Genomic DNA, 26,332 nt, shown 5'->3' with positions numbered 1-26,332 from the left:
CATCTTATAGGGGAAGCTGTTATTCTAATGTAGGAACCACAGTATAATCTTTTGTATAAGAATACTATCTTTAAGTATTTTAGCTTTTGATTTTGAATGATTTTAGATGAACAGACAGTTATAAAGGTAATACAGAGTTCCCACAACCTCTTCAACTTCTTCTCCCAAATGTAAGCATCTTATTTAACCTTGATATTATTGCCAAAATAAAAATGTTAATGTTGTTACAATCCTATTAATTAAACATTGGGCTTAATTTGGACTCTGTCAGGTAATCCATTAGTCCCTTTTCTGTTTCAGGGAGAAATTCAGGTTACAACATTCTGTCAAGGTGTTCCCTTAGTCTCCTGCATCTTCCATGGTTTTGTCATCTTGACATTGGCACATTTGAAGATTATTCACATTGTTTGCTTTGTAGACTACCCCTTATTTTGGGTTTGTATGATGTTTCCTTGTGATTAGATTAGAGTCTTAGTGCTTTGAAACTGCTGTAGCCAAATATGAGCTGAAATAACAAGACATTTATTTCTCACAGTTCCACAGGCTGAAAAGTTCAACATCAAGGTGCCTTCAGACTAAGTGTCTGGGGTCTGGTGAGGAGGGCCCATCTGCTGCCTCACTGCATCCTCATGGTGGGAGGAATGGGGACTAGGCAGCTCTCTGCAGCCTCTTTTACAAGGGAACTCGTTCCATTCCTAGGGCTCCACCCTCGCAGCAACAAAATCTTTACCCCAAGCCCAGTTCAAAATCATCCCCTTAGGGGTTAAATTTCAACATAAGAATTGGGAGTGCACACAACCAATCAGACCATAGCAACTATAGTTATAGGATTTGAGGAAAATCATGGCAAATGTAAGAAATCCTCTTGATGCATCAACTCTTAAGAGGGCATATGTATTGACATGACTGATCACTGTCATTAAAGGTCATGTCTGTCAAGTTTGCCCACTATGAACTTGCCATGTTCCCCTCTTTCTATATTCTCTGGAAATGAATCACAAACTCTAGTCCACACTAGAAGCAAGGGGAAATTAAATATTTTCTAAAATGCTTCTTTAAGAATAATCTGTCCTTTCTCTGTTCTTTATATATATATTGAGTTAGTTTCTTTACAACTATGTTTAAGGCATTTACTGATATAAATACCCAAAAACTATATTGTTAAATCGATAGTATGTGTATCAATATTACTCATACTCATTTTTATATACCCATGAACATTGATTCTTTGCAGTATTATTCAGTGCTGTCATTATTGTTCAGCTTTGGCTATGGCATGCACTTTGTGGTTGGTTCCTGTGTTAGTGGGACTTGCCCATCCTTTGCTTTGTTTTGTTTTGTCTGAGCATGCTCTTACTTTCTAAAACTACAAGAAGTTCCAGGTCTAACTTACATTTTCAGTATCACAGTCCTAGAATCATCTGTTTCTCCAATGAGTCCTGGTCTTTTCTTGAAAAATGGTGTGTAGAAATTATAATCTGGGTATTGAGTATGTTCAATATTACTAGGGTGTCACTCTGGTAAGCCTTTAAAAACCATTTATTTTCCTTTTAATTCAACATTCATGTCTACATTATGCTTCTTAGAGAACTATAGAATCCTTCAGAATCTACATATTAAAATAGAAATCAGAATGATGGTAATTGGGAGACATGAATTCTCTTTCTTAAGCTGGTCCTGGGACATTATTAAGATCCTGGCTTTCTTTTGCTAGATATTTTCATTACTGGTTTAATAAAGTTATTTGACCTCCATGGTTTCCTTGCATCCCAGATTTTTGTCAGGCACAGGGTAGATTTATATCTTTGCTCTTGAGCATGACATTCAACTATTTATCCTCAGAGAAACATTTTGTTTGTGAATGCCTTCTTTAACTTTTTTTTAATTTAAAACTGTAATCCTTTAATTCTTTTTTGTTTGTTTGTTTGTTATTTCTTTAGCTTTTTTACTGGTTCTCTTATAGTTGAATATCTGAGGAGCTGACGGTTGACTTACCCCACCTGCTTTCAAGAGCACCACATCTTAGCGTTTGGATTTTTTTGAATAAAATCCTTTATCCATCCTTTCTTATTTCAAAAACACCTTTAGCTACTCAGCATTCAGTGGCTATTTTTTGTTGGGGCTCTCCTAAGACTAGAGGGATTGGGTATGGGTATGTTTAGTTACTACAGCATGTGGAGTTGCCACTCCAAATACTTAGTGCAAAAATTCAGTCCTGACCATTAAATTGTTATGTCTTCATAGAAAGTACTTCCTAGAAAAGGAAAATGAAAGCTTTTCTGGGCATAAGAGTCTGGGCACATCAATAAATGTCTTCAGCAATTCAAAGATAAGAATCACTCAAGGGAGGAGTGGTGAGCCCCGCTCCAAAGACGCTATGCCCATTTCCGTCTTACCAGTGACACCATATGGAAGACACGTTGGGCAGGAGCGTAAACTATAAGGCTCTGAGGAGAGCAAATCGTTCAGAAATAAAATACCATGTTTCTTGGTGTACAAAAAATAGCAACTGTGGTGAACAGCTTACAAGTTATTCTGTGATCTTTGTTTCAATTGTTCAGCAGAAAACAAAATTATTACAATATGGTAAGAAATAATCTATAAAATCATTTATGAAGATTTTTATAACTGTGATATGAGGCTGCATACGTCTGTTTAAACAATTCAAAAGATTCTGCAAGCAACAAAACTATTTCTTAAAGAGGGAAACGAACATTGAAAGAGAATGTTAAACAAAAAAAAAAAAAATCCCAAAGAGAGACAAGTTCATAGTTCACATACACACAGACATAGTCAAAAAAACTGTGAAGGCAAGAATGTTTATTTTGTGGTTTGTTTTATTTTTCTTCCCTAAAAGTTAATTTTTTCCCATATGTTTATTCATTTTGGTGTGACAGGTACTCTGAAGACATTTGTTCCCTGAAGGACGAACATAGCACTTTCTCTGTTTAATGAGATTGCTTCAAAGATTTATGGTTTTAAAATCTTTACTGGGCATGACAACCAGGAACAGTTTACACACACCTGCACACACACATCCTTCAGAAAGTGGGTTCATCTTGTCATACTAAGGAGTCAATTGATGAAGGAAGAGTCTTTTAGTCTAAATGAGAATGACCTCATGAAATACAGAGGTAGAAAAAAAAATCGGGGGTTTTCAAGACGGCGGACTAGATGGTGACTGCATTTCATGTCGCTCCAGGACTCAGGATTCAAGAAGAGGAGGTATTGAGAGACTTGGAACCAACTCAGAGCCGCCGGGTGAGTCTCTCCCACTGGGCGAGGCTCCCTGGCCGGGGCAGTAGTCCCGGAACACAGGGAAATTCATGGAGAAGAGTTGCCCAGTGAAACTCCCCCACTGGAGCAGTGAACCCCAACAGCCAGGAGCGTTGAGGATAGGGCCGCCCAGCGAGATACTTCTGCACAGAGCGAGGCTCCCCTGCCCAGGCGGTAGTTCCGGAACTAAGGGAACTTCTCAGAGGAGAGCAGCCCAGGGAGACTTCCGCACTGGGTGAGTTTCCCCACCGTGTGAGGTTTTCCCACTGGGGCAGTAGAACCAGAGACCCAGGCCCAGCCCAGTCATGCACCAGCTCGCAGTCTAGTTCCCCTTTGGTTGACCATTGGTCAACAAGTGGAGGTGCCTCTGTCCACTAGCAGGGAATATATGCCATCAGAAGGCTACCACACCTAGAGGGGCAGCTTCCTTGTGGATCACTGCATTATCAAGTTCCTTCAAGTCTTCAGGCTACTGAAGGATAGGAAGTGAGTTATTGGAAATCTATAGGGACACTATAAGTCAATAGGGGAAATCTGCAATATCTCAGAGTATCACTACTAGAGGGGAAGATACCTGAGCAATATGAGAAAACAAGGGAAGAAAATGTACCAAACAAACCTAGATGCTACATCAATAAAATCCAATGACAGAATGGCAGAAGAAATGTGAGAAAGGGAGTTCAGAATGTACATAATTAAAATGATCAGAGAAGCAAATGAGATGAAAGAGCAAATGCAGGTTTTGAATGATCGCACCAATCAACAGTTGAAAGAGCAAATGCAGGAGGCAAAAGATCTATTCAATAAAGTGTTAGAGATACTGAAAAATAAAACAAACAAACAGAAATCCTTGAAATAAAGGAAACAAAAACCACATTAAAAACTCCATAGAAAGCATAACCAATAGAATAGAACACCTGGAAGACAGAACCTCAGACATTGAAGACAAAATATTTAATCTTGCAAACAAAGTTGACCAGAGACAATGGTAAGAAATCATGAACAGAATCTACAAGAATTATGGGATAAAATGAAAAGGCCAAATTTAAGAATTATTGGGATTGAGGAAGCACAGAGAAACAAACCAAAGGAATGAACAATCTATTCAATGAAATAATATCATAAAATTTCCCAAATCTGAAGAATGAAATGGAAAATCAAGTACAAGGGGTTTATAGGACTCCAAATATACAAAATTACAACAGACCCACAACAAGGTGCATTATAATGAAAATATATAACATAAAAAATAAAGACAGAATTTTAAAGGCTGTGAGAGAAAAAAATCAAATTACATTCAGGGAGAAACCAATACAGATATCAGCAGACTTTTCAACCCAGACCCTAAAAGCTAGAAGGGCCTGGAACACCATTTTTCAAGCCCTGAAAGAAAGTGGATGCCAACCAAGAATCTTATACCCAGCAAAACCTACCTTCAGATTTGAAGATGAAATAAAATCCTTTCATGATAAACAAAAGTTAAAAGCATTTACAAAAAGAAAGCCTGCACTACAGAACATTCTCAGCAAAATATTCCATAAGGAAGAGATGAAAAACAATGATGTAAATCAGCAAAGGGAGGAACTACCCTAAGGAATAGCCAAATAAAGGAGAATCCAAGCCGTGTTAAAAAACAAAAATGAGCCAAATGACCAGGAATACAAATGATATCTCAATAATAACCCTGAATATTAATGGCCTGAACTCATCAATCAAAACACATAGACTGGCAGATCAGATTAAAAAGAAAGATTCAACAATATGCTGCCTGCAAGAGACTCATCTCATAGAAAGAGATACGCACAGACTAAAAGTGAAAAGATGGGAAAAAACATACTGTGCATATGAACTCAGCAAAAAAAGCCGGAGTATCCATCCTCATATCAGATAATGTGGACTTCAAGCCAATGTTAGAAGGGATAAAGAAGGACATTTCATACTGCTTAAGGGAAGCATAAATCAGCAAGACATAACAATCATAAATATTTATGCCCCAAATAGTGATTCATCCATGTACATCAAGCAGTCCTTCTCAATTCCAGAAATCAAATAGACCACAACACAATAATACTCGGTGACTTTAACACACCTCTCTCACCACTGGACAGATCTTCCAAACAAAAATTGAACAAAGAAACCATAGATCTCAATAACACAATCAATAATTTAGACTTAGTGGACATATATAGAATATACCATCCAACAAAGAGTGAATACACTTTCTTCTCAGCAGTCCATGGATCCTTCTCTAATATAGACCATATTTTATGCCACAAAGCTACTGTTAGCAAATACAAGAAGATAGAGATACTACATTGTATTCTATCAGATCATAATGGATTGAAATTAGAAATAAATGACAGAATAAAAAACAGAAACTACTCCAACAGCTGAAGATTAAATAGTACACTATTAAATATGAATGGATAACAGAAGACATCCGGGAGAAATAAAAAAATTCTTAGAGGTAAATGAGAACAAAGATACATCATATCAAAATCTTTGGGACACTATGAAAGCAGTACTTAGAGGAAAATTTACTTCATAGAACACATTCAATAAAAGAAGAAAAAATCAACAAATAAACGACCTAATACTACAGTTCAAAGTAGTTCAAAAAGAATAGAGCAACACCAAAAGTAGTAGAAGACAGGAAATAGTTAAAATCAGAGCCGAAATCAATGAAATTGAAACAAAAGAAACAATCAAAAAAATTGACAAATAAATACTTGGTTCTTTGAAAAAATAAACAAAATTGATAAACTCTTAGCCACACTAACAAGAGGAAGAGAGAGAAAACTCAAAATTGCTAAAATTCAGAATGAACAGGAAATATCACAACAGACATGATTGAAATATGAAACATAATTAGAAAATCTATACTCCAACGAAATAGAAAATCTCGAAGACATCAACAGGTTTCTAGAGACATATGAATTACCTGAACCAGGAGGACATACACAATTAAATAGATCAATTTCAAGTAATGAAATAGAAGAAGTCATCAAAAGCCTATCAACAAAGAAGAGTCAAGGATCAAATGAATTCTCAGCCGAGTTCTATAAAAACCTTTAAAGAAGAACTCATTCCAATACTCCTCAAAGTATTCCATGAAATAAAAGAGGAGGGAACCCTTCCAAACTCATTCTATGGAGCCAATATCACCCTGATACCTAACCAGACAGAGACACATCGAGGAAAGAAATTTCAGACCAATATCCTTAATGAACATTGACGCAAAAATTCTCAACAAAATTTTAGCAAATCACATACAAAAACATATTAAAAGGATAGTGCATCATGATCAAGTGGGTTTTATCCTAGGGATGCAAGGTTGGTTCAACATCTGGAAATCAATAAATGTAATTCACCATATCAACAGACTTAAAGTCAAGAATCACATGACTATTTCGATAGATGCAGAAAAAGCATTTGATAAAATACAGCACTCCATCATGCTCAAAACACTAGAAAAAATAAGGATAGTAGGAACATTCCTTAACATTATAAAGGCTATCTATGCGAAGCCCATGGCTAATATCATTCTAAATGGTGAAAAACTGAAAGCATTCCCCCTAAAACTGGAACAAGACAGGGATGCCCTCTTTTACCAGTTCTATTCAACATTGTCCTCGAAACTCTAGCCAGAGCAATTAGACAGACCAAGGAAATTAAAGGGGTACGGATAGGAAAAGAAGAACTCAAACTATCCCTATTTGCTGATAACATGATTATATATTTAGAGGAACCCAGAAACTCCACCAGAAAACTTTTGGAACTCATAAGTGAATTCAGTAAAGTAGCAGGATATAAGATCAATGCTCAAAATCTAATGCATTTTTATACATAAGTGATGAATCCTCAGAAAGAGAAGTTAGGAAAAGTACCCCATTCACAATAGATTCAGAAAAAATAAAATACTTGGGAAACAATCTCACAAAAGAGGTGAAAGACCTCTACAGTGAGAACTACAGAACACTAAAGAAAGAAATTAAAGAAAATCTTAGAAGACGGAAGTATCTCCCATGTTCTTGGATAGGCAGAATTAAAATTGTCCAAATGGCCATACTACCAAAAGTGCTATACAGATTCACTGCAATTCCAATTAAAATCCCAATGATGTAGCCCACAAAAATAGAGCAAGCAAACATGAAATTCATCTGGAAGAATAAGAAACCCAGAATAGCTAAAGCAATCCTTAGTAGGAAGAGTGAAGCAGGGGATATCACAATACCAGAACTTCAGTTATACTTCAAAGCAATAGTAACAAAAACGGCATGGTATTGGCACCAAAATACACAGAACAGAGGACACCATTGATCAATGGTACAGAACAGAGGACACAGAGACAAACCCAAATAAATACAGTTTTCTCATACTAGACAAAGGTGCCAAAACATGCAATGCAGAAAAGACAACCTGTTCAACAAATGGTGCTGGGAAAATTGGAAATCCATATGCAACAGAATGAAACTAAACCCCTATCTCTCACTGTGCACAAAACTCAACTAAAAATGGATCAAGGACCTTGGAATCAGACCAGAGACCCTGCATCTTATAGAAGAAAAAGTAGGTCCAAATCTTCAACATGTCAGCTTAGGATCAGACTTCCTTAACAGGACTCCCATAGCACAAGAAATAAAAGCAAGAATTAATAACTGGGATAGATTCAAACTAAAAAGCTTTCTCTCAGCAAAGGAAACCATCAGCAATGTGAAGAGAGAACCTATGGAGTGGGAGAATATCTTTGCCACTCATACTTCAGATAGAACACTAATTTCCAGAATATATAAAGAACTCAAAAAACTTTACACCAAGAATACAAATAACCCAATCAACAAATGGGCTAAGGAAATGAACAGACACTTCACAGAAGAAGATCTACAAGCAATCAACAGATATATGAAAAAATGTTCAACATCTCTAGTAATAAGAGAAATGCAAATCAAAACTAAGATTCCATCTCACCCCTATTAGAATGGTGATTATCAAGAATATAAGCAATGATAGGTGTTGACTGGATGTGGTGGAAAAGGCACTCATACATTGCTGGGAGGGTTGCAAATGAGTGCAGCCACTCTGGAAAGCAGTGTGGAGATTCCTTAGAAAACTTGGAATGGAACCACCATTTGACCCAGCTATCCCACTCCTCCTCCTATACCCAAAGGACTTAAAATCAGCATACTACAGTGATGCAGCCACATCAATGTTCATAGCTGCTCAATTCACAATGGTGGAATCAACCTAGATGCCCTACAATTGATGAATGGATAAAGAAATTGTGGTATATATACACAATTGAATATTACTCTACCATAAAGAATAATAAAATTATGGCATTTGCAGGCAAATGGATGAAATTGGAGAATATCAAGCTAAGTGAGATAAGCCAATCTCAAAAAAATGAAAGAACGAATGATCTTGTTGAAATGCGGATGATGATACATAATTGTGGGTGGGAGGGAGGCAAGAATGGAGGAAGGAGGGACTGTTTAGGGGGAAAAGAGGGGTGGGGGGAAGGAAAAAAGAATGAATCAAACACTATTACCCTGTTAAATTTATGATTACACAAATGGTATACCTCTACTTCATGTACAACCAGAGAAACAAGTTGTACCCCATTTATTTACAATTTTATCAAAAAGAAAAGAAAAATGGATAAGAGGAGACTGAGAAAGAATTAAAAGGAGTGGGAGGAGGGAGAGGAAGGTGGTCATCTAATCTTATTATAATATTATTAGGAAGATCAGTCATTTTCTAGTTGGTCTTTTTTCTGTTTATCACCTTCCCTTTGCAGTAAAGAAATGAGTTTTGCTTTAACAAAAACCCAATAAGTAAAAATACAAAGTAATTAAGATCAAACAGAGAGGCTTGTTACTCTTCTCAAAGAATTTCCAGGAGTCTCCCAGGAAAATTCAACTCCAAGAGTTGAATTGTCCTAGTGGTCTTGGTTTAAAACTTGACGTTCCAAATTGATCAATCATAATCGTTTGGGGAATATTTCCATTTAAAAAATGCTAAGAAATTTCCTTAGACCTTTTGATATTTTTATCCTATGGTTCCACTGTGTGATCCACTTTCCATTAATGAAATCACTTATGATAGTGGATTAATTTCAATGACTACATCATTTAACCTGCATTGCTATTATTTTTCTATTCTGTGTTATGAAAGACATAATAGAAATGGAAAATCAAGTTTTCTAATGACGATTTCCCAGACTAATGGGTATACCAAGCCCATCATACACATTAGAATGGAAGAAAAATGGAGATCAAAAGATATAACAGAAAAAATTAAGGGGTAAATAGAAAAGACTGAATTGCATTCTAGTAGAAATTCTCAAAAGCATTTTTGAAGGTGAAGATTAGAATTCAATAATGCTTAGGCAGTCATTATCTTTTTATGTTCCTGGTAAGTCACAAATGAAATTTATAAAGATACCATAAATTCACAGAGTCTAGGGGAGGATACTGTAAGGAAAAGGACAGTGGAATCCATAATTAGACCAATTAGGAAAACATACGGGAGAACATCTTAGAGTCATGTTAAGGTACACTTCCAAAAAGTGAAATATTTGAATGAAAGGGATCTTCTGAAAAGAAATCAATTTACATTAGATCAGTTTTTCCCTGGGATTCTAACAGCCATCTCCCAAGAGGTACAGGAATCTACTTGCAAAATTCTATTTGCAAAACATTATTAGCATGATGATACTGTTGAATCCTTGCTGAAGGTGAACCAGGGAACCTGGTGGACACTTGACTCTAATCAGTCCAACACAACCTTGATCCATTTTAAATATTATACTTCTAAATGAGATTCCTTTATAAAATAATAGCATTTATTGCTACTTCACAATAAAGTGGGCATCAATGAACAGGATGGCTTCAATTCCATTCTGCTCTAAATACTGTTTCCACCAAATCAAACTGGGATTGCCACAATCTACTTTGACAAGATATTCTGCAATCTGTCCTGTTCTAATGCTAGAACATTTAATATTTATATATTTATTATTTTTAGACATCTTTATTCAGATGTGTGTTTTAACAATAATGTCTCTGATTTATAAAACAGCAAAATTTTAGTCATATTTTGACAGTGAAACATTGATCTCCTGCATAAAGGTCCTTATGCTCATTTTTGTCAAATGATTTTCTTTTGCAGATTCTCAAATATTTAAATAGTTTCCATATTTTCAACCACAGAGTAAGGACCTGAATTGTTGAAGGTTCAGGTGCAAATATCTTAAGTCATTGATAATCATATCCCACATGATTTGACTAAAGGAGCACCAATTGGCAAAAATATACTATAATTAATAACCATGCTTTCTATTGTATTCTATGTACTATTGTATTATAATTAATAATCACACATTTATAACTTACTAAGACAGAACAAGAACTTTTCTAAGTATACTCTGTTTACCATTAGGGTCCTAGACAAATCCAAGGGTTTTCAAGTGAAAAAGATTATTATGGTAAACCATTAGGAAGGAGTTTAAAAGTGATAAGAATTTATCTACTAATGGCTTCTTAAAGTGTGTTAGCATGCAGAGTGAATCCCAAGAGGAAAACAAAGTAAATTGCTTAGGGAAATATTTCTTTCAGGGATTATCTCCTGGGATTACTATTCTGCAATATATTTTTGGAGAATCACTCACCTAGATATTTTCTCCATTTTAAAAATGTAACTATATTACACACACATGCATACGCCGCAGAATTGAGAAGATACCTTCAGGAAAATTCATTAGTTGACTCACTGGAATAAGAAATTTATTTTTTAGATTGACAAATTCTTAATAGTCTAAACACTTCATGTTGTTTTAATTTGGTCATTTAAACATAACTTACTTTAAAGCATAGACCCATTTATCCCTAAATTGAGATTCTTTCAAAAGAAAATGTATTTTTGGCTTCTTAAAATTGTAAACTATAGATTTGCTGAAAGTTGAAGGATGGTTAAATATCATCTCTGATATTCTATTTTAGACTTGAGAATCCATGATCTTAAACACTGCTATCTCTATATGTATCTAAGGAAAAGAATTTCTGGCCCCGTTCACCATTTAAGTACTATAAAGCATGCATCAGTAAATAAATAAATGAGGAACAGAGAGGTAGAATGGGAAGAGAAGCTCTCTGTTCAAGAGGTATTGGTTGGTTCTTCGACTCATTCTAGAACATGAATGATGAATGACTGATTTGAGGGTGATAGATACCAGAGTAATGCCAGGGCATGGACAGAAAGAAGGAGCTAAGCACATATAGAGAGGGAAAAAAAGAAAGAAAGGAAAACTTAGAGGAATCATAGATAATGTAGGAGACAAAGAAGAATTCAAACACATCTAATTACCTCCTTCCAAATAAAGAAATATTTCTTCCCTATGTCATGAGACCTACCATGTCTCCAAATCTGAAGATTCCTTCCAAATGCAGCTATGACCTGCTTGACCTTGCCCCCTTCCCATTCCACAGATGGAAAGAAGTGGCTTCCTCAGCTCACCCTCATCCTCCTCTGTGAGCTGCAAAGTTATCTGCTCTTTCTACAAACTGGACCTTCTCACCATGCCTCTATTTGGAAATTTTATTCTGTTGTGATTTCTGATTGGTGTATAATTCAACCTCTGGTGTCCTGTGCAAACTTGTAGAAGGCACACTTGCCTTAAGTTCATTTTATAACATAAGTGTTATGTTGGTTCCCATCAACTCCTTCTTTGTATTTATTTATTTAATTTTTTTTTTTCAATTTGCTTAGAACCCAGATGGGAAGAAAATCACTGTAAAATATTGCCCTGATCAGAAATTTCCAAATCCATCCAAAGGAACAAAATACCATTAAAAAGGGAAAAGACAACAGTCGCATATGGAGAAGAGGGAAGAAGTCTGAAAACCTGAAGTGCAATTATTCCTCACCAAAAAGACCATTTTAGTCAGGTTTTTTTGTTGCGGGTGATCTAAAGACCTAACAGGAACAACATAGAGGAGTTTATTTGGGGCTTACAGAGTTGGATGCCTCAGTCCATAGACAGATGGGAATGACATCATGGGGGAAGAGTGTGAGGAAATCATCTCAGGACATGGTCATCAGGAAGCAGAGTGTTTCACTCCTAAGAAACAAAGTATGTATGCCAAAGCATGCCACCAACAACCTACCTCCTCCAGCCACACCCTACAGTTCACTATCAGCAGATTAAAGTACTGATTAGGTTAAATCTCTCATAACCCAATCATTTCACCTCTGAACTTTCTTACATTATCTCACACATGAGTATGTAACAAATTTATTGAGATGTTTTTAATCTGTGAACATGATAAATTGCATGGATTGACATTGAAATATTAAACCAGCTTAGTACTTCTGGAATATGTTTTACTTAATCATGAAGTATCATCATTTTCACTTACTGCTTGATGTCAAATGTCATCTATCTACTTAATATTTTAAGGGTTATTTCATCTACTGTCTTGAGAGTTATTGCTCTATAGTTTTCTTATGATGTCTTGTTTTCACATCAGGGTAAATACCTCATAGAATCATTTAGGAATTGTCAATGTCACTGAATTGTCAGTTCTCTCAAAAACTGATCTATAGATTTAATACAATCAAAATCAAAATTCTAGTAAGCTTTTTTAAAATAACAATTTGACAAACTCTATCCAAATTTAGTGTGTAAAGGCAAATGATCTAGAGTAACAAAACAGCTCTAAACATTAAGAACAAAATCAAAGTAAGTGGGCTGGGGAGATAGCTCAGTTGGTAGAGTGCCTGCCTTGCAAGCACAAGGATCTGGGTTCAATCCCTAGCACCGCAAAAAAAAAAAAAAAAAAAAAAAATACTATCAACAAAATCAAAGTAAGTAAAACATGAATTTGGGTGAGCAAGAATATAGAATCCAGACATTAATACACATAAGTGACTAGTTTCTGTCTGTGTGGTTGGTTGGTTTTTTGGTAGCAGGGATTGATCACAGAAGTGTTTAACCATTGAACCACATCCCCCTTTCAATTTTTATATTTTATTTAGAGTCAGAGTCTTGTTTAGTTGCTTAGGGCCTCACTAAGTTGCTGAGGTTGGCTTTGAACTTGTGATTCTCCTGCCTCAGTCTCCCAGTCTTTTTAAAATCAAACTTACTTTAGCTGATACACATAAACATAAAAATTATATTTATGTGGTACCATTTGGTGTTTCAATGCATGTTCACATTGAGTAATGTTTAAATCAGGTTAAGTGGATCTATCTCCTAATTTATCACTTCTTATGATGAAAACTTCCAAAAGTACTTTCTTCCAGCTTTTTAAAATAACATAATTGTTGTTCATAGTCACCTAGCATGCAGTACCATACCAGAACATCTTACTTTCCTCTAACTGTAACTGAGTACTCATGATCAATCTTCTCCATCTCTCCTCCCTCCAGAGTCTCCCAGCCCCGGGTAACCACCGTTCTACTCTGGACTTCTGTGAGAGCAGTATTACATTCTACATGAGTGAGAACACACATGGCTTGTCTTTTGTGCCTGGCTTATTTCACTTAACACAGTGATCTCCAGTTCCATCCATGTTCTTGCCAATGGCAGGATTTCTTTTTTTTCTTCAGGAATACTCTTTCATGGTACAAATGTGCCACATTTTGAAAATCTATTCATCGGTTGATGTGGACTTTTCTTTTCCCATTCCATTTAACATGGGGGTACAGCTGTCTCCCCAGTAGACCCATTTCATTTCCTTTGAACATGCACCCAGTACTGGGATGGCTGAATCATATGATAGTTCTGTTTTTAATTTTTGAGCAATCTCCATGCTGTGTTCCCAAGATTTGAACTAATTTACATTTCCATCCACAGTGTGCAAGGACCCTTTTTCCCCCACATTCTTATCAGCACTTGTTAGCTTTTCTCTTCTTTTGTAATAGACATTCTTACTGCAGTAAGGTTGCATCTCCGTGTGATTCCAATTTCCCTGATGGTTATTGATATCTGGCATTTTTAATACACTTGTTGGTATGACCAATAAATTTTCAAGCAACCTTATTGTGATATACTTTATGTTTCATAAACCCATCTGTTTCAAGGGTACAATTCAACACTTTTAGTAACTTTCCTGAGTGATAAAACCACCAAATCTCTTTGGAACATTTGTATTTTCCTCCCCACCAAAAAGAAAAAGGAAATTTAGACCCATGTACATTAATCCCCATTCCCATTCCGGGTCTCAGGGTCCCACAAATCTACTTTTTGTCTTTCTAAATTTGTCTTTTTTGGACATCTCATGTAAATGCATTCATATGGACATTGATATAAATGCAAACTCATTTGAGTTTCTCCTATGAAACTCGGAGTTGTCCATTTCTCTTTAGCACTGAATACTGTTCTAATATATGGAATAACACAATTTACCCATCCATTCCCCAAGCACTGAACATTTGTTTCCAATTTAGATATTGCAAGCATTACTGCTCTAAACATGTAATGTTTGTGATGTGGGAGGCTTCCTGTGGACACGGGTGTTTATCTAGGTAGATTATTGAGTCTTATAAAAGTTTTCCGCTTAATTAAGAAAATGCTATTTTTCAAATTACCACACCATTTTACATTTTCATTTTCAACATATGAGTGTTGCTTTTCTGTGCACACCCTCACTGAAATTTACCATTGTGTCTTAGTTATTATAATATTCAATTCCATATAAAATGTCATTTGTGTGTGTGTGTGTGTGTGTGTGTGTGTGCAACATATATTTTCCCCTAATTTGTGGTTTGTCCTTCCATTTTCTTAATGACTTCCCTCAAAGTGCAAAAATTTTGAATTTGAATGAGCTAAAATTCACCAGGTTTTTCTTTCGTGGGTCATGCTTCGGCATTGTATTTGCATAACCCAACGTCTCAAAAAATTTCTCCTGTCCTCTTCTAGAAGGGTTACTGTGTTCTTTCTCACAGTTAAATCTATGACCCATTTTGAATTCATATTTGTGTACTGAATGTGTTGAAAAAAGTGCCTATTTTGTCTTGTGGCTATCAAGTGGTCCCAGAAACAAAGTATTTACTGGATTGCCTTAGACATTTGTCAAAGATCAACTGGCTACAAATACAAAAATTCATTTTGGAGACTCCATTTTGTTACATTGACCTATATGACTCTTATGACCAGACCATTCTGTCTTAATAATTTTAGATTTAAAGTAATTTTTTGCAATCAACAATAAAAGTTTTGAATTTTTTCCTTTCAAAAATATTCTGGATAAGTGTTTTGTCTTCCCAGCATGTTTTTGAACTTCTTTGTTAGTGTCTGTTTAAAATCTCTGCTGCAATGTTGATATTGTATTGAACCTACTGGTCCAGTAGACAAAAGCTGCTATATTAAAAACTTTGACTCTTTTAACCTATGCCCATGAATTGTCTCCCATTATTTAGATTTTCTTAACTTATGTAAAATGATGCAAGAGGTTTACATGGAGATTTCCATTGTGTATCAAAAGAATAAAGCAGCAGGATCAGTAAGGTTTATTCAAGCAATGTAAAACTGATTCATCCTCAGGAAACATTGACTGTAATCTTTTATATCAATAAGCTAAGGCAGAGAAATAAATATGATTACATTGATAAAAGCTTTAAAAGCATTTAATGTATTTTGACAGTCCTTCTAAATAAACATTCTAAAAATGAATAGAAGAAAATTGCTTAAATGTGGTGATAAACTTTTTTTTATCTGATACATAAAGCAAATAATGTCATGATACTTATTTGATTACTTATTTGAAATATTTTCCAAATAAGATTAGTGACTTGATAAGGATACTTACAGGCACGATCATCATTCAATACCACTTTGAATGGATTATCAAAGTTCAATGAAATACAAAAATTAATAAGCAAATGTCAGAAAAGAAGAGATAAGAATCCTTATGGATGACAAGATTGAAATCCTAGGAGATCCCAAAGTTCCGACACAAAATATATAAATATATTTAATTCATTAAAGAATCTATGAAAAAAAAAAAAAAGCTTTATTCTACAAAGACAAGAAGACCTCGAAATGGATGTCCACAGATATCATCTGTCTCCTCAAAACGTTGCTGATTATTCAGGAATAAATTGAACATGCATGATGAAGAACCAAATTAAGAAAACAATAAGCCAAGATACGACTTAATGTCTGGCACATATTCTGAGAAATGAATCATGAGGCAATTTTGAGCAAACTTAGACCACCAGGGACTGCCTAGCCCACCACACACCCAGATGGCATAGTATAACCTATTGTTTCTGGGCTACAAACCTGTACATCACGTAATGTATTGAACACTATATACAACTATGACAATGGTAGATATTTGTATATATAAACTTACCTAAAAATAGAAAATACATGTATAATGAACTGAAAATGTTATACCTATAATTGGCACTTACATGAGAGGGTCTTGCAGGACTGGCAGTGTCCCCGTATGTGTGAACGAGTGAGTGTTTGTGAATGTCAAAGCCTCGGACACTAGTGTACCCCACAGCGGGCTTTACAAACTATACCCTTGGACTGCACTAGATTTATTTATTTAAATTTGTCAACAATAAACTAATCTTTTTCTTCATAACTTTTTAATTTTTTAACTTTTTGAATCACTGGTAATAATTTTTATGAGAAAACAAACATTTTACAGCCATATAAAAATGTTTTCTTTCCTTATATCCTTATTCTATTAGCTTTTTTCTATTTAGAGTTTTTTTTTCTTTTAATACCTTCTTAAACTTTCTTGTTATGCAGTTACATATACAATAACCTCTGCCTACATGGTGTTAGGAACAGCACATCTGTTCCCATGGAAGGTCCTCAGGAACAGTAACATGCATAGACTGTCATCTTCTATTGTAACAAAGTCTTTTTCTTGAATCCCTCCTGCAGGGCCCACCCAAGACTGTCCTATGGTTAACTAAAAAAATAATATAAGTAGAAGGAGTACATAAAATAACAATAAATGTAAAGTATAGAAGATACATAGACCTATAACACAGTAGTCAGCAAGTATTATGTACTGTACATAACTATATGTATTCTACTTTTATATGACTGATAGCACAGTAAGTTCACTCACATCAGAACAACAGAAACACTGGAGTGATATGTGGTACTATGACCTTATGGGGGCTCCAACATCACTTAGACAGTGAGAACTTTCCAGTTTCATTATAATATCAGGGACCATTGTTGTATATCTACTCCACTGTTGATTACAACATCATTATACAGTAGATGACTATAAATCATAAACTAAAATACAAATAAATGCTAATGCATGATTCGTTGTTGGAATAAAATCACAAAATGTATTATCAACTAAAATGCTTCTAATATATTAAAAGTCTCCCAGTTCGTGTTTATCAAAAATGTCTGAGAATTTCCAATGAAACAATAAAATGATAAACATTAGTAAGAGGATTTGCTTTATTATGTATTAGAGGTAGTAATAGACAAAATATTGGTACAATAGAATAACAGCAATATAGTTACATTATTATACATAAAGTTAATTATATTAAAAGTGGTAGCACATTTAAGTAGGCAATAATATTATATAAATGAAGCTACCATTCAACAATAAAAATGACAGTTATTTTATGAAGAGTTTTTTAAAAATAAATTTCAAATGCAATAGCAAGTTAATATAAAAAGTAAAAAAGTGATTTCAGAAAAAAGATAGAAAATAATAGCACCATTAGTGTATTGAAGGACCTTCTTAAACAATAATGGAAACCCAGAAATCAGAGAAGGACAAAAGCACAATAAGGCAGATAAAAATTAGTTTGTAAAACTTTTTTCTGTCATAAAACAACCCTAAGACAAAATTAGTAAAAAAAATACTAAATCTGAGCACAGTTTTTCAATGGAGATAGCGAATTGTTACATTACGAATTTCTAAAATATTAAGAAAATTTTTATGTATTTTCAAGATAAAACTAAATAACTCAGTAGGAAAAAGTGCAAAGTTATAGAGAGAGTTCAGAGAAGAGCAAGAGGAAATGACCAATGTTGTGTATAGATGCCCAAATCAATAGTAATTAGGAAAGTTTTAAAAAATTTTGTAAAGGTGAGTACTCTAGACAGATAAAGTTATATGCCTCTTTTCTGAAGAGAAATATCACACACCAAAAAAAAAAAAATCATAAAAACAACCATCGAAAGACACTAGGAAAATGATTAAATACAGCCAACCAAATGAGAACTATTTGCTCATTTAGAATGAGCTACTGCTACTAAAAAATGTGCTTTTGAGACCTCCTTGCTTCAGGGTGTTGCCTTCACCTCTAGCTTTAACTGAAGTTGGCAGGCTAAGTTTATGCAGATGTCAATGGAACTGTTAATGTTGGGGGCAGATTTTGAAAACTGAGATAACAGATTACTCCACATTTCTAGCTACTGATAAACTATGTGCATATGCTGTGGATCCCATGGAGGTTAGAATAAATTAAAAGTCTAGGGAATCTTATAAACTTCCTATGTCTTTGAATTTATTCCTTATCCATGCAGCAGAAGATGAAGACATTAGCTTCAGGTGTCTGAGCTACAAATTCATAGGGAAAAAGTCTTTTTAAAAATGACAGATATCAGCTGCACCTGTGCAGAAGATAGATCTCACAAATTAAGTTCAGACAACTTAATTGTCTGTTAACAACATAAATGCAATCTTCTGAAAAACAAAACCATAATAAAGCTCAATACAATACATTACATATAATGACTTGCTTTCAACCAAAATTTACTGTACATGAGAATATAGATACTGTGACTTACACTAAGAAGAAAAATAAATTTGGAAAAATATACTAATTGAATGATATAATGAAATCTTTTATTGAATAATATTATATTAAATAATATCAGTGTACATTTTACATTGTCAGTGGTTTTTCCTAAGTACAGGAATATCTTAACAGATAATATTATAAAGAATAAATAAGTCTAAATTATAAACCTTAAAAGTATAATAACCAAAATAGATATTATGATAAATGGACTCATTAGCAGATTTTGGGTGTTATAAGGTATTACTGAACATTATGAAAGATCAATAGAAATTATCCATGCCTATAATGAAATGGGAATGGATAATGAGGAGAAAAACATAAAAGCTTCAGATTTCTGTGTCAAAAACAAGTGTTTCAATATATGTAAATGATATTCCCAAAAGAGATCATGGAGAAGGAGAGGATTAATTTTGGAAATGATACCTAAAATTTTACCAAATATATTTCATAAAAATTTAATTCAAAGAGGAAAGAATTGTGACAAACTGCAAGTGCAGTCAGCACAAAGAAAAACCCTCTGTAAACAGCACAGGAAAATGCATTATCAGAGATAAAGAGAAATTTTTTAAAGATGCAATAGGAAATACTAACACACTAACTCCAAGGGAACCATGATACATTCAACAGATGACTCCTTATCTGACATAATGGATCCCAGAAGACAATGGAATAATACCAGAAGGGGTTCAATGCTAATGATGTGTTTATCAAGACTTTGCCCCATCATAAGTCAAGGGGCATCTGAATACTCACAATACTGAGAAAAAGAAAGAGCTGTCAATCCAGAATTATATTGCCAATCAAATTATACTTCAAAAATTAAGGTGACATAGACATTTCTACATGTATGAACACTATGATTGCAAATTCTAGCAATCATATCCTCCAAGACCTATACCATAATAAATGTTCAAGGAAGACTGAAGAAAAAGACAGGAAACAGAAGCATAAGAAAAAGTGAAAATTGTCAGAACTTACTATGTTAGTAGGTATCAAAAAATTATGTAAGTTTTGATGCTATTTTAATATTTATTAAAGATATGTTTTAGAGCAAAAATTATAACAATGTATTTTGGGGTTTATAATGTCTTTAAATATGTAAATATAATATATGCCTATATTATAATTATATACAATATTCCAGTCAGATTACAATGTGATCAGGCAAGGAAGTAGAGTTCTGTTGGTGTAAATTCCCCACATTTTATCAAAAATAAGTCAGGTGACATGAAGTATATTTCAAAAAGTTAAAGGAGCATATTTTAATCACTGGAGTGATCATTTTAAAATAACACAAAGATACATAACTAACATATCAAAAGATTTAAAAACATATATGTGTTTAATACAAAGCTGGCAATAAAAGAGTCTGGAAGGAGCAAGAAAGAAGCCAAATCAAACACTAATAATAAAGTGGCACAGCTAAGTAAAAATACAGCCATAATAATGCTAAAAAATGGTATTAATGCAAAAAGAAGTTTTTTGACATAGAGGGAGGGTCAGTTTCATAGGTGTTTGACCTGTGCAAACATATGAAGCCCCATGTTCAGAAGGACCCTGAATTTTATCTAATACTCTGCTGTCTCTCTTTTGAAAGTCTTAAAATATTATTAACCATTATTATGAATATTTAATACAATTAACATTATGTAATATTAATAATGTTTGCTACAATTATATTTGAACAAAATGTCCCACATTCATATTACCCTGGGCACTGGAAATTATGTAAGCTTTGTTTGTGTAGTGATTTTGTGACTGTATTAATTTAGCAAATTCATCAAACTCCGCTCTTAAAATAAGTGGTTTCATTGTTTAAATTATATGTAACTAAATCTTCAAAATTTAAAAGGAAATAAAAAGAACAAGATATTGCTTTCCACTTACCATAATCACAAATGTTAAACATAAATAGCTTTCACACATATTAGCAGGAAATCTGTGTGATAATAGGTACTTTCATTTATTGCTGAATGTATGAATGCCCATTTGTAAGACTATCTGAAAACATCTATTAAAATCAATAACATTCATATATTTTGACCCAGCAGTTCCATTTTTGAGACTCTATTAAAATACAAGTAATAATTTTCAAGTTAAGAATAATTACAGTAAAGGGATTCAAGCCTGGACTCACCTCCTCCTTGAGAAAGAGACAAAGACACAGAGGTCTAACCACAATTTAAGGTGAGTGGATATGGGAGAACACAGGAAATTACCAAGAGAGACTGGAACTTTGTAAGAGCCAAAAGACCTAGGACAACAGTATAATAAGCAAAACACAATACCCTAGACAAAAATCGACTCCAAATGGATCAAAAACCTATCTAAGTCCTGAAACTTTAAAACCACTAGAAGAAAAAATAGGTCAAGCAATTCAAGACATTGGTGCAGGCAGTGATTTTCTGGATAGAATCCTATAAGTACAGGAAACAAAAGCAAAAATTGACAAATTGAATTTCATCAAAGTCAATGACTTCTGCACAGCAAAGGAAGCAATCAAGAGAGTGAAGACATAGCTGACTGAATGAGAGAAAATAGTTGCCAACTATTCATCTGACAGGCTTAATATCCAGAATGCATGAGAAATTCAAAACACTTAACAAAAATAAATAACACCATAAAAATATAGGCATGTGATCTGAATAGACACTTCTCAAGAGAAGAAATACAAATGGTCAACAAATATATGACAAAATACTCAATATCATTAGCCATTAGGGAAATATAAATCAAAACTACAATGAGATACTATCTCACCCAAGTTAGAATGTCTATCATTTTTAAAACCAGCAAATGCTGGACAAAATGTGAAGAAAAAAGGAACTCTTATGCAGTGTTAGTGGGAGAATAATTAGTTTAACCATATGGGAAAAAGTGTGGAGGTTCCTCAAAATATTAAAATAGAACCACCATCTGATCCAGCAATCCCACTTCTGGGTTTATAGCTACGGAACTGAAAGAGTATGTTGAAGGGAGTTTTGCAATCCCATGTCCATTAAAGCAGGAGCCACAATAGCCAAGACATGGAATCAACCTCAGGGTTCATCAGTAGGTGAATGAATAAAGAAAATGAGATATATATACGCAACAGAATAGTTTTTAGCCTTAACAAAAAAGAAAGAAGTGCTATAATTTATGATAACATAGAGGAACCCAAGGGATATTATGTTACTGTAAATAAAGCAGGTAAAGAAAGACAAATATCACATCATATCACTTGCACGTGGAAACTAAAGAAAGTCAAACCTATGGGAGCAGAAAGGAGAACACTGGTTATCAGGGGCTGGGGTTGAGAAGATTGTAGAGATGCTGGTCAGAGCATGTAATACTTCAGCTACACAAGAGGAATGAATTAATGATATCTATTGTTCTTCATGGTGGCTCTCGTGGGTAAGATACATTGCAACCAGAAAATTGCTGAGTAAGTAAATTTTTTTTTAAATTTTTATTGTAAACAAATGGTATACATGTTGTTTCTCTGTTTGTACATGGAGTAAAGGCATACTATTTGTGTAATCATAACTGAGTAAGTAAATTTTAAGTGTTCTTGCTACAAAAACATGATAAATATGTAAAGTAAGACATGTTGATTAGCCTGATTTAGCTATTCTACAGTGTGTACATATCAAACTGTAATATATTACAGCATAAATAGATGCAGTTTTTATGTGTCAATTAAGATTGTTTAAGTATAAAAAAAGTTAATTGACAGAGAATGTCACTTTTAGTAATGACTCGATAAGCAAAGCAACTCTAGGATTCTGTTCAAAATCAGCTAAGGGAGAGTAACAAGTGCATGGATTAGATTTAAGTCTGTAAGAGTTCCAAAGTATGGAGAATTGGTAGCCTGGGGTGGAAACCAGAGTAGGAGAATGGAAGCTACAATGTTAGCAACCTGCCAGAAAATTTGGGGCAAGAAGAGGTCAGCTGCTAGTTAAGAGACTTCAGTGCAAGTACAGGACATCAATAGAGGAAAGGAAAATTGATACTCAGTTGGAAAGTCTGTGAGTCAGAGTTTTCCTCCCCATCCAAGGTCAAATGAGCTAAACATGTTATTCAGAATGACATATGGACAATGAATTAAAAAGGACAATAAATTAAAAAGCAACATCTTTCTTGACCTGGATCTGCACAATCTATATTTCCTTGCTTTAGGAAAGCTCAATATCCTAGCATCCTTTCCTCTTGGAAAATTACAATTCACCAAGTGTCATATCATTCTCTGATTTTAATGTAAACTTGAAATAATGAAATGCAAAAAGTGAATTCTAGAAACTGTCTTCCCTATGAGCCTGCCTCTGGCCAGCTTCCTCTAAAAAGAATAGGCCAAATGAACATGACTTCCATGTCCCTCTGGGACTGGCCTCTTTTTTGGAAGACAATCAGAAAGCAGAACTGGATGCCATCAAGTCCTCTGAAAGCTTTTAAATAAAAATCTCATGATTCCCTTCCTCTTTCCAAGTGTGTTCCTGAATTCATTATGAATGGAGATATATTCAAAATCAGATTTAGTGTTGTCTCATGGATTTAGGCCAATACTGCTTTCATCTATTCTACCTCAACGCTGTCCATGGTTTGGAGTCTGGTTTGCCTAGGAGGAAAAGCTCACTGTCCATTTGGAAGGAACAGTAAGTTTGTCTTCCTAATAGGACTAGTCGAACTACCATTCTTTGAAGTCTAACTACCATTCTATGAAGAATGTTTTTCTTTCTTGTAGTCATATATGCATGCTCTTAGGAAGTGACTTGTCATTAAAGAATAGAGTGCAAATAGTTAAAACTGGGAGCATGATTTGAAAGCATAAATTCCATTTCATATTCTTAGTAATTGTTTTGAATTCTGGTACTCTGGTAATTCAAAGAAACCAATAAAAAAAATGTGCAGGTAATTTGCTATTATTTTCTTTCAGTGTAGCACTCACATGTGTTTCTCATTTTACTATACTAATATTTGTCATTTTAAGAAATTAGTGACAAAGATAAGCAAGAAAATAAAAATTCACCTAAACCCAATACCAACAATTTCTATCAGTACAATTATGACTTGTGTCCTTTCATTGCATTTTCTGTGCATATATAAGTAAACCATTAAAAACGAGGGTTGCTGAATATCAGCTTTTAAAAATAAAAAGTCGCAAACACAGAGACACACGCGTGCGCACACACACACAAGCAACCTATCTTCAATGTTTCTCTATATTCATGTGTATTCTTGGTAAAGTTGGTTATAATTGATAAGTTACGGACACAACTGTATCCTTGCTTACCTCCAACATTCTGCTAAAATGAGAGAAGAGAGTTTCAGAAAAAGCAATCCGGAATCTACAAGAAAGAAAAAATAGCTGGAAAAGAGGCAAATGCAGCAGATTTTGGAGGCTGAAAGCAGATGGATGAGTGGTAACTGAAATAGCAAATACAAGAAAACTGGTGAGACAATGGGGATTCCCAGATCGTCACACACCTCGACAATGCCAGGTGTCTCTGAGCAGAAGAGAAGGCGGAACTGAAGCAACAGGCGTGTGTCAAGGTCTGCTGAAACCCCTATAAGTAAACACTTTACCATCTCATCCTTTATTGAGGTTTATGCTCTGAGGAGAATAAATTAGAGGGTCTCTGTACCAGGGTGTGGGGGAATAGCATAAACAAGTAAAAATGGAGAATTTGAAGTAGGTTTATAGCTCCTTTTCCTACTTCCATCCATGTCACCTTGTTTTGTTTTGTTTTTTTTTCAGAACTGGGGTTTGAACCCGTCTCATGCATGCTAGGCAAGTGCTCTACCACTAAGTCACATACCAAGCCCCAGATAGCAGATCAATAAACAATTCTCTGGAGAATTGTACCGGCCCAGGAGGAAATATGTAACCATATTTACAGTAGGGCTGTCCACAAAAATATCACAAGACAGTTATACCATGTAAGCAAGCCTCACCCACATTCAAAGCTTGGGATCAGCCTTTTATCTATCCTACAGCTGAATAGATAAAGGAATCTGAAGAAATCCTCTAAATACAGAAGAAAACAGAAAGAAGTAATTCAGAAGTAACAAACTCTGTAGGGGGAAAAAAAGCCCAAACAAGCTTCTTTTCTCATGTTTTATTTTGAAAAGTGTTTACCTTAAAGAAGATAAATGAAATGCTAAATGTTCACCATACTACAATGATCTTCCTCTCAAATGCTGAATCATGAAACTTCTTCCTAAATAATTCAATATATAGCTCATAAAAATAAAGGTTTTCCCTATATAATGACATTTTTACAGCTAATAAAATCAATAGTGGTTTATCTTTTATCATTTGCTTTCTATAGCTTAATTTTTCCCATAAGTGATTTTTTATTGGTCCTTTATTTTTATCCCTTAATGCAATTAGATTTCATATACATATGTTTTTGTATATCTCTTCAGATTCTTTAATATAGAATATCCCCCTGTCTTTTGTTTTTCTTGACATTGGTATTGCAAGAAGTCCAGACCAGTTGTCTTTACCTAATATAACATAACGCACTCTAGATTCACTGTTTCATCATTATGTCATTTGACTTATGTCCATATTCCTTGTGTTTTGTGAATGCAGGTCTCCTCTCTAGGTGATGTTGTTTGGGGTTGCATCTCATTACGGTGGATTTTATTGCAACTCATTAGAGTGGATTTTATTAGTTGTTCCATTAGGAACATAAATTTAGATTCACCATTTTTAATAATAATTCATGATATCAAATTCACCTGGTGAGCACCAGGTCCATGAGGAGCAATATTAGGAAGAGGTGCCATTGTTAACACCACCAGAGTAATCAGGTGCAACAATAGGGGTAGAGAGATTTCATAAGCATTGAAGATGATTTTTAAAATCACGTGACAGCTCTTTATACATACATAAAATAAAATAAAATGTAGATATTTAAAAGTAAGAATGAGACTGGGAAATTAAATTACAACACCTAGATATGACAGGTATGTGAAGAATCCAAGTGATATGACTCATGAGGAGGATGTCTCATTAAGTTTACATTAAGAAACTTGGATACCCATGTTCAAAAGATACAGGTGAGGAGCTTTGTGTAAGGCAGGGGATATAGCATCAGACTGTCTTGTTTGTGAACTCTATAACCTTGCATTAGGCATTTAACTTCTCTAAATCCTGTTTCCCCATATGTAAAACTGAAGGTGATAATAATAACTGTTTTAGAGTTTTGTGAATAATCAGTGATACTGTGTGTTAGCTATGTAAACTACAAACACAGTCAATAAT

Source organism: Sciurus carolinensis, chromosome 8, assembly GCF_902686445.1.
Source record: "Sciurus carolinensis chromosome 8, mSciCar1.2, whole genome shotgun sequence".
Lineage (NCBI taxonomy): Eukaryota > Metazoa > Chordata > Mammalia > Rodentia > Sciuridae > Sciurus > Sciurus carolinensis.
The sequence above is the reverse complement of the archived record's forward strand: the minus strand, read 5'-3'. Positions refer to the sequence as shown.